Raw genomic sequence first — 7,423 nt, forward strand, 5'->3', positions numbered from 1 at the left:
ATTTTTCAGCAAGACCGTATACTCGTAGCATCGTCAGTCCACCGCTCATGGCAAAGGCAGTGAAATTGACAAGAAGAGCGGGGTAGTAGTTGCGCTAAGAAGGATAGCACGCTTTTCTGTACCTCTCTTTGTTTTAACTTTCTGAGCGTGTTTTTAATCCAAACATATCATATCTGTATGTTTTTGGAATCAGGAACCGACAAGGAATAAGATGAAAGTGTTTTTAAATTGATTTGGACAATTTAATTTTGATAATAGTTTTTATATATTTAATTTTCAGAGCTTGTTTTTAATCCGAATATAACATATTTATATGTTTTTGGAATCAGCAAATGATGGAGAATAAGATAAACGTAAATTTGGATCGTTTTATACATTTTTATTTTTTTTTACAATTTTCAGATTTTTAATGACCAAAGTCATTAATTAATTTTTAAGCCACCAAGCTGAAATGCAATACCGAACCCCGGGCTTCGTCGAAGATTACTTGACCAAAATTTCAACCAATTTGGTTGAAAAATGAGGGCGTGACAGTGCCGCCTCAACTTTCACGAAAAGCCGGATATGACGTCATCAAAGACTTTTATAAAAAAAATGAAAAAAACGTTCGGGGATTTCATACCCAGGAACTTCTTCTTCTTCGTCGTTCACTCCATCATTTTGTGATTTGCGTGATGCAGCGCTTTTTGGCACCCAGGGGGTCCCGCATCTCCGGCTTCGGCCATGGACGTTGATCAGGGGTCCCTCCCTTAGACCAATTGCCTTCCTGGGCTGTTGAGCTTAGTCTGCCCGTGGTTTTATTTCGGAGTTTTCCTTCTCCTAGACTGGTTACCTACCATGGTTGTCGAGTCCAGTCTGCCCGTTTGGAGGTTGCTGAGATGACCGCTTGTGTCCTTGGGCCTCTGTGCCGTCACACCGGTACTATCCAGCACATCTCCGTCTTTACCAGAGCCCCGTTAGCCAGCAACCAACCCGTCCGCCATGGGAGAACCCTACCGGTATACTTCTCACAATGAAAAACACCCCCACGTTTTAGGGACAGTGAAATTTCAGTGATTTTCTTCCGACGGCATAGCTTGGTTCTGTTTCACCACCATACCACGATGAGGAGGGGATGGTCTTTATGGTGGTCCCAGGAACTCTCATGTCAAATTTCATAAAGATCGGTCCAGTAGTTTAGTCTGAATCGCTCTACACACACACACACACACACACACACACACACACACGCACGCACGCACACACGCACACACGCACGCACATACACCACGACCCTCGTTTCGATTCCCCCTCGATGTTAAAATATTTAGTCAAAACTTGACTAAATATAAAAAGAGCAAAAAAAGCACACATAAAAAAGGAAAGAAAAAAAAAGCCCACACAGATCTTTGTAAGACGAATCCCATTTGCTAATTCGCGACAGATGTTCGGAAACACTTACATCAGACAACAGCGCACTGTTTATTTGCTCAACTGAACCTCACGTTGCCTGTGAAAATTAGCGTTGTCAGTTTCAACAGCAGCTGTGCGGTGACCTGGCGTGACCCCAGGGGCAACAACTCTCGAGGAATGTAAGTGTAAGCATCAAACAATAGGCAAATCTTTTGTAAATAATTAAACGTTCCAACAACGTATCTTTGTTGTTTATTTATTCTGAATTTTGGAACGTTGGCAGTCTCTTTGTTTTTGGATTTCATTAAATATGCAAATACCCCCCGCGGATAAGGGGGAGTCCCATATTGGTTGGGACGAGAAAGAATTTACCCGATGCTACCCAGCATGTCGTAAGAGGCGACTGACGGTTCTGTTTCTCCTTTTACCCTTGTTAAGTGTTTCTTGTATAGAATATAGTCAATGTTTGTAAAGATTTTAGTCAAGCAGTATGTAAGAAATGTTAAGTCCTTTGTACTGGAAACTTGCATTCTCCCAGTAAGGTCATATATTGTACTACGTTGCAAGCCCCTGGAGCAAATTTTTGATTAGTGCTTTTGTGAACAACTGAGAAACAATTAACAAGTGGCTATATCCCATCTCCCCCCTTTCCCCGTCGCGATATAACCTTGAATGGTTGAAAACGACGTTAAACACCAAATAAATAAATAAAGAAAGAAATATGCAAATGCAATACGCAATCCAAACGTGGCTTAGTCTGACCTCATTATTTTTGTGACGACCACAAAACTGAGGCTGTGCATATTTCAGGCCTCATTTCTACTTCTGCCAAGACACAGCCTTGATAAAGTTCTTTCGGTGTGGGCCATCTGGTGTAGATAAATTAACTGTGGAATTTGAAATGAGCCTAAAGGTAAAAATATGAAGGTCTTACATCGGATGAGTTTGGCTAGCGCTCAGATGTCAAACCTCGTACTATTGAGTCGATCCCTGAATTTGGAACCTTTATTTTTTAAGGGTAGATTAAAGCCAGACCATTTGACAAACCTGCCACTTTGTGAACGGGTCATGCATAAACTGAAGTTTATGTACACAAAATATGAAGTAATTCGGTCAACAAAAGTAGAAGTTATTAGCATTTGTGCACGGAGGCTGCATCACCCTGTAATTGTGTAACTGACTTCTGTGTCAGCCTGCAAGATTTATTCAGGAAAACATTCCCGCTCTGTTCATATTGTTTTTTTGCATGCGTCCATGTGAAGGGATTGTCTTGAGTGCTCTTCACATGGCAGACTTTCAACCAAATTTCCACCAAAAGTATAGTTGGTTTGAAGTCGCTCAAGACTGAGTCGCCGAGACAAAGTCTTCAAAAAGTGTGCCATGTGATCGGTCCCGAAGCACGTCCTCGATTAATTTCCGATTTAGCAGCGGCTAAAAACTCAGTTTATTGAGGGCGGCTCGACTCCGCAGCGATTCACAAGCGACTTGGAGCAGACTATTATCAAACATATTTGCTTTCATTACCGCGCTTCGCAAATGGTAAGCTATAGCCGGAAAGCAATTAATACGACCGGACAAGCCGTAATGTGCAAGTCGACCGAGAATCGTTGCTCAAAACTAGTCTGAGCGTGAGCGCTGTTGACATGGACAGCGATTTTTAACCGACTTGGTTCTTCCCAAAATAGTTTGACTGAGTTTGTTGAAGAGTTAGTCTGCCATGTGAACAACACTATATTCTATGTGAAAACCTGAAACAGATGGTGTACCTGATCGTTTAGACGGGGAGGAAAGTAAGTTATCTTTGAACCCAGTACGTGAAGAACAAGTCGTCCTACTCAGAATCCGCACTGGACATAACAGACTAAACCATCATATGGCCACAAAGGTGAAGCTGGTTCCCTCCCCCTTACTTATGTCCGTGTGGCCGCAAGAATCAGACAGCAGAGCACATCCTGCAGGCTTGTCCATACCACAGTGCTCTGAGGGACACCATCTGGCCAGAGGAGACAGCGCTACAATACGGCCCCAGAGAGAACTTGGAGAGGACAGCACGTTTCGCCCTGCAGTCCGGACTGACGATCTAACGGCGAACATCAAGAAGAAGAACCCAGTACGACCTGTGAGAAAGTCAAAACACAAGCGTGGGCCAGCAAAGCCAAAGCAGCACACAAAGAAGGATGTTCCAGAGAGACATGAAGCGATCTGCTGCATTCTTTGGGGTCCTGTTAAACGGCACCGCTCTCTCCGGGAAACGCGAGATCTGTGGCATGCTGGCTTTTAAAACAGCTGGGCGATAAGAATCTACCGTTGTTCCAGTCTCCTGCTTGAGTTGTTTTACCGTGTCATTTGTGTTTTCTTTCAGACTTTAAAGAGCCCATGCCAATGCTGAGCTTTCTCAATAACGAGACTGTGGTGAATGTTCCAGAGTTGCTCATAACGTCAACTCATATCAAATGTAAACGTTAATTAAAGGTGGTTTTGCAAACCAACAGTACCGTTCATGGGAAGTCTAAAATGATTGTAGTCAGTGGGGAAAGACTGAGGGAAAATAAAGGAGGAGGGTGGCGTCAAAGATCTTCTACTGCTGCAGATGGGGTGTTCTCTTTTTCTGTGTGTGTGGGAGAGTGGAGGGGGGAAGGGTGGGGGGAAGGTGTGTGTGTGTGTGTGTGTGTGTGTGTGTGTGTGTGTGTGTGTGTGTGTGTGTGTGTGTGTGTGTGTGTGTTTGTGTGTGTCAGTATGTGTGCGCGTGTGTGACCGTGAGTGAGTGAGTCATTGAGTCAGTGTGTCGTGCTTGATTTTTTTTCCGTCCGTCCGTTCGTCCGTCTGCCGTGAATGTCTACTTATTTTTTACACTATAATTTGAGTCCTCGTACGTGATTTTCAGAGTTTTTACCCTGTCTCCTCGGCAAAGTCAAATAATAACACATTTTACCTTGGCCGCTTCGAGTGTTCTTTGATGATTACCCGCTGAAACAGTTTTCAAACTCAAAGCCAACAGAGAAAAATGTTCAATAGCCAGGTCGTGAACATACCCCCCCCCCCCCCCCCTTTCCTCCGTCACCGCCCCCGCCACGCGACTATTCTTTCGACATCTGGCAAGCGGAGTGTTTCTCCCAAATACCCTTTTTAATCCGATTCCCTCCCTTCTTTTCAACCTTTCTGTTCCATTCAACCAGAATTTCTCTGTGTTCTTGAAAACTGCGTCGAAACTCTGTTTGCAATGGACTAGCAGCGTAATGCGGGCGTCCTCTTTGATCAATTTACTCACAAAAATGAACCAATTCTCGCAACATGACTGACAAGGACAAGGTCAGTTTTACGTCCAAACCCGAAACATCCGCAGCAAAGTTAGGATTTTGATTTTTTTTTAAATATTGAAAGAAGAAAAAAATTGCAGTTAATGCAGATGGTGTCCACATGGAATTTTTCATGCCCCCCCCCCCCCTTTTTTAACATCCCCATCGACACCCTCTAAAGCCCCCCCCCCCCCCCCCCCGGGGTTGCGCGTGTCAGTGTGTGTGTGTGTGTGTGCGTGTGTGTGTGCGTGTGTGTGAGTGTACGTGCATGCGTGCGTGCGTGCGTGTGTGTGTGTGTGTGTGCGTGTGTGTGTGCGTGCGTGCGTGTGTGTGTGTGTGTGTGTGTGTGTGTGCATGTGTGTGCATGTGTGTGCATGTATGTGTGTGTTGTACAACGGCATGCGCCATGCATACACAGTTTTAATAATATAAATTCTTTCTGGGCCGGGCTACGGCCAGCTTCTGGGCAAGACGTGTTCAGTCAACGTGCCTTCACTGACTCCGCTCGATCCTGCATGAGTGTTAACTTTGTGCTGAGGTAGAAAGAAAGTATTGTTGGTGTTGCGCTAGGTTCTATTTATAGCCACATCAGGTCACAACTTGCACTCACAACGGTGCAGTCACTGAGTGAACAAGTCCGCATGTTCTTGGTTAGGACGGTATTATATTATGCTCAGCCAGGTAAACAACCCAGGTGTGTTGCACTTCAGATTTTTCTCTTACCCGTTTTCTTTCCTCTTTCCGCAAGTAACGACTAAAAGGGTAGTTTTTACCGCATGAAAACTAGGATATTGCAATTGATTTTATAAGAAATACGTCGAAACAGTTTCCTTCGCGATAAGTCGGTTAATATTTGGTCTCTTTCCTCTCGTCAGCAGATTCCCAAGTGGTCTAGTGGTTAGGATTTTGCGCTCTCACCGCGACGGCCGGGTTTATTTTTTTCCCCAAGAGTTTTCATTTTCATTGTTAACACGCTCGGTGCAAATGTAATCATTCCTTACTTACACAATTTTTGCTTGCACGTGTATATGTCGTGCCGAATTCACGTAATTGCCGATTCCGCGTAATGGGCAACATTTTTGCCCAATACGTGAAATCGGCAGCGTTTTGCCGAAATCGCGTAAAGGCTTCTAAAATTTACCCATTTTGCGAAATCAGCAGCCACTTTTTGGTTTTAAAGTTCTCAAACGCCTGGGATATCATCACACTTAGACAACTAGATGCCCCAATGGATAGATATCGCAATAACCGATAAGTTATTGCAAGTTATTGCAGAAAGTGTAGTTTCGTGCATTTCCGGAGCTATGCTCGACACAGACCAAAATAGACCATACAAAACATAGCAGGGAGGTAAAGCAATGTTAATGCAATGTTCTGGTGACACAAAAAGTAACAGACTGGCTGTCGCTTTTGCGAAATGGGCAAATTTTAGAAGCCTTTCCGCATTTTCGACAAAACGCTGCCGATTTCACGTAATGGGCAGCGTTTTGCCGATTACGCGAAATGGGCAAAAATGTTGCAGATTCCGCGAATTCGGCAATTCCGTGAATTCGGCACGACATATATAACTATAGTGTGGCTAAGGGCAGCGCAGGTGGAAGACGTGTTTAAAAAAAAAATTAGAGACTTTTAATAGATGACACTGATATAAAGTAAATAAATTTAAAAAACAACAAAACAACTTTTATAAAGTTGTTTCGATTTTGTGTGTGTGTGTGTGTGTGTGTGTGTGTGTGTGTGTGTGTGTGTGTGTGTGTGTGACATTGTCTGTGTGTGTCAGTGTGTATGTGTGTGTTTGTATGAGGCACACAGATGGCGCGCGCCTACGCACACACACACACACACACGCGCGCACACACACACACACACACACACGCGCGCACACACACGCGCACACACACACACACACACACACACGCACACACCCCCCACACACACACACACATGTATATATAAAGATACACACATTTACAATACTTCTCAGTGACTACACAAAGACCTCAAAGATTTCTGAACTGCGGTGATCAGACAAAAAGCTACTATAGAAACGTGACTGAACCACTAAGCCTTTGTATGAACAATTGCGGCATCATGAACTGCGCACTAAAAATTCTGATTTCTACCAATAGTTCTTCATTAACAAAGGACAACTACGCCAAGGATGCCTTCAAGTATCTTCTTTCCTGGTGTTTACCTGTAACGGCTACCGCACTCAAGTTCAGGTGAAAGGGTTGTTCTTGGCCACGGACCATATCTGTGAAGTTCATTACCTAGGTAACCACCCTCAGGTGAGAAAGTCCACCGTCCATTAGGGGGCCGACAGTTATTGTCTGCCGGCTTCTCAGTGCATCAGCAGGGGGTTCAAACCTCATTCAACACCTGTGCCCGTAAGCACTGGTACTCGTGGCCGAGCGGTCACTGAGTGGCTTTGATCACGACGTTCGCGCCGGTTTGTGGATCGACACAAAGGTAGGTTCGTGCGGTAAGTTGCGACTCTCTCTCTCTCTCTCTCTCTCTCTCTCTCTCCCCATGCAGTGCTCACTTCAAGTTTCCACCGGCAAGAGTCAAAAGTCATCAAGATTTCAATCAATCAATTGTCGTCCTTTCAACCGCACACAAATGGCAGTTGTCGTGGACACCATTCTCTGATCTGCAGGCTGACCGAAATCTTATCACAGACCCTGTTCAACCGCGAGGCTTCCTGTCCTTCAAGTTCGAGGGTCGTTTCGCTTTGA

Source organism: Littorina saxatilis, linkage group LG7 (genome assembly GCF_037325665.1).
Source record: "Littorina saxatilis isolate snail1 linkage group LG7, US_GU_Lsax_2.0, whole genome shotgun sequence".
Taxonomy (NCBI): Eukaryota; Metazoa; Mollusca; class Gastropoda; order Littorinimorpha; family Littorinidae; genus Littorina; species Littorina saxatilis.